Source organism: Acyrthosiphon pisum, chromosome A2 (assembly GCF_005508785.2).
Source record: "Acyrthosiphon pisum isolate AL4f chromosome A2, pea_aphid_22Mar2018_4r6ur, whole genome shotgun sequence".
NCBI classification, from domain to species: domain Eukaryota; kingdom Metazoa; phylum Arthropoda; class Insecta; order Hemiptera; family Aphididae; genus Acyrthosiphon; species Acyrthosiphon pisum.
The window spans coordinates 37,623,008-37,626,603 of record NC_042495.1 but is presented as its reverse complement, the minus strand read 5'-3'; positions in this window follow the sequence as shown (position 1 = coordinate 37,626,603).

The following is a 3,596-nucleotide window of genomic DNA, read 5'->3' as shown; positions in this document are numbered from 1 at the left end:
TAATATAAACATCAGTCAAAATTTCATTTATCTAAGGTAATTTTTTTAAAAGTTACTACAAAAACCCAAATTCAATTTTTTGAAAAATCGATTTTGCGTAAAAATTCCCTTAATTTTTCTTTGGTTTTTCTTGGCGCTTTTGAAAATTACTGGGAATTTTAAAATTTGACCTCCCCAATGCACCAACGATATTCACTTTCCAATCGAACAAGATACTGAAGTTGGAATCGAAGCATTATTTCGACTACTTATCGTGTACACAGACACAAAAATAAAAAAATTAAAAAAACACATCATTCAAAAATCAATACATTCATCATTCCACTCAGAATCTAAAATGATTTTGTAATTTGTAGTTCAAAATGTATAAAATTATAAACTTTTATTGGTATGAATCAAAAAATTAAAACAAGGTCCCTGCACGTAAGTGGGTTATTTTATAACCAAAAAATATAAAAATAGTATTTTTTTTATAGTTATTTAATTTTCATTTATGAACGAAATTATATATTTATACGAAGAAAAACGATTATAGTTTTGTATTACCTATATTTTAAAAATCGTAATAGTAGATAGGTACTTACTTGAAACTTCTAAATTATATTGTTATATACAAATATGATAATGAATAAATAATAATAATTTAACTTAACTGGTACCATATTTGATATTTCTAATAACAATATAAATATAATATAAAACATTCTAGGTTGACAAACCGTCTCTGCCCAAAATATTCTCTTTCCAATCGAACAAGATACTGAAGTTAGAATCGAAGCATTATTTCGACTACTTATCGTGTACACAGACACAAAAAAAAATAAAAAAAGGCGGGTAAGTCGTGGATGTCGCTCTGCTGTACAGTAGGTTACAAGTGGGTTACTGTAATGGATGGAATTAAATTTGAATCCAATGATATTATATCATTGTATACGAAAAACGATTCTGAACGGAGATGATTTGTCAGTCTAGGATATATTATTTTTAAAGAAAAACTTATGGAGAACCTTGTACCAAATTTTAAAAACTTAGTTATAAAAGAAAAAATTTTTACGATTTTTCAACCACTAAATTACTTGCAAATTTTCGCAATTTTGACATATTTCGTATAAATTTGAACTTTAAATGCTTATAAATAAAAATTGTGACAATGTATTCCTTTTATTTTGCAACTGCTATTGTAAAAATATGTTAGGAGCCTTGTATTAAATTTCCAAATCTTAGAATTAAAAAGAAAAACTTTTATGAATTTCTGTCTAAGATAATTTGAACATTGCCGTAATTTTTACGTATTTAGTCAAAATTTGAACTTTAAATGCTTATAAAAAAAAAATCGTGACTATATATTTCTTTTATTTTTCAATTGCTATTGTAAAAATATATTATGAGCCTTGTACCAAATTTTAAAAACTTAGTTATAAAAGAAAAAATTTTTACGATTTTTCAACCACTAAATTACTTGCAAATTTTCGCAATTTTGACATATTTCGTATAAATTTGAACTTTAAATGCTTATAAATAAAAATTGTGACAATGTATTCCTTTTATTTTGCAACTGCTATTGTAAAAATATGTTAGGAGCCTTGTATTAAATTTCCAAATCTTAGAATTAAAAAGAAAAACTTTTATGAATTTCTGTCTAAGATAATTTGAACATTGCCGTAATTTTTACGTATTTAGTCAAAATTTGAACTTTAAATGCTTATAAAAAAAAAATCGTGACTATATATTTCTTTTATTTTTCAATTGCTATTGTAAAAATATATTATGAGCCTTGTATTAAATTTTGAAATTTTAGATATAAAAGGAAAATTTTTTATGAATTTCTAGCATAAAATAATTTACGAATTTTCGTGATTTTTACATAATATGTTGTCAAAATTTGAACTTTAAATGCTTATAAATAAAAATTGTGACAATGTATTCCTTTTATTTTGCAACTGCTATTGTAAAAATATGTTAGGAGCCTTGTATTAAATTTCCAAATCTTAGAATTAAAAAGAAAAACTTTTATGAATTTCTGTCTAAGATAATTTGAACATTGCCGTAATTTTTACGTATTTAGTCAAAATTTGAACTTTAAATGCTTATAAAAAAAAAATCGTGACTATATATTTCTTTTATTTTTCAATTGCTATTGTAAAAATATATTATGAGCCTTGTATTAAATTTTGAAATTTTAGATATAAAAGGAAAATTTTTTATGAATTTCTAGCATAAAATAATTTACGAATTTTCGTGATTTTTACATAATATGTTGTCAAAATTTGAACTTTAAATGCTTATAAATAAAAATTGTGACAATGTATTCCTTTTATTTTGCAACTGCTATTGTAAAAATATGTTAGGAGCCTTGTATTAAATTTCCAAATCTTAGAATTAAAAAGAAAAACTTTTATGAATTTCTGTTTAAGATTATTTGAACATTGCCGTAATTTTTACGTATTTAGTCAAAATTTGAACTTTAAATGCTTATAAAAAAAAAATCGTGACTATATATTTCTTTTATTTTTCAATTGCTATTGTAAAAATATATTATGAGCCTTTTATTAAATTTTGAAATTTTAGATATAAAAGGAAAATTTTTTATGAATTTCTAGCATAAAATAATTTACGAATTTTCGTGATTTTTACATAATATGTTGTCAAAATTTGAACTTTAAATGCTTATAAATAAAAATTGTGACAATGTATTCCTTTTATTTTGCAACTGCTATTGTAAAAATATGTTAGGAGCCTTGTATTAAATTTCCAAATCTTAGAATTAAAAAGAAAAACTTTTATGAATTTCTGTTTAAGATTATTTGAACATTGCCGTAATTTTTACGTATTTAGTCAAAATTTGAACTTTAAATGCTTATAAAAAAAAATTGTGCCTATGTATTTTTATAATTTTTGAATGGGAGTTAGAACAACATATGTGGACCCTTCTATTAAATTTTCAAGTATTTTGTCCCAGCTAATTTTTTTTTATCAACATTTATAAAAAAAAAATCAAAAAAAATCGATTATTTCAATTGCCTATAAATAGTTTTAAAATTAGTGAAATATTTTGAAAATAAAACTATATAAAGAAAATGTCAATTTAAACAACTGGTAAAATTTTCAAGTGTCTACGACTCATACTTTTTGAATAATAACAAATATCAAAAATCGTTTGAGGCTAAACCGTTATTTAATGCGGTTTTGTAAAAATTTAAATTTCAAACACTCCTAAAAATTTTTTGTCTTAGTCCGGTTGAGTTTTTTTTACAGATATTTAAAGAAAAACTTATGGAGAACCTTGTACCAAATTTTAAAAGCTTAGTTATAAAAGAAAAAAATTTTTATCGTTATTTTAAAAAAAAATACTTAGAAAAATTGAAAATTTCATTTGTCTATAAATAGCTCAAAAAAAGTCGAAACACTTTGAAAATTTAACCCTGTATAGACAACGCTAATATAAACATCTGTTGCAAATTTCAAGTGCTTACAATAATTATTTTTTGAGTTACAGTAAAATTAAGTTTTCGTTTTTGTCAAAAATTGGTTTTGCGTAAAAATTCGCGTTTTTCCGTTATTTTTTTAAGGTTTTTCCTGCCGCTTTTGAAAAGTAT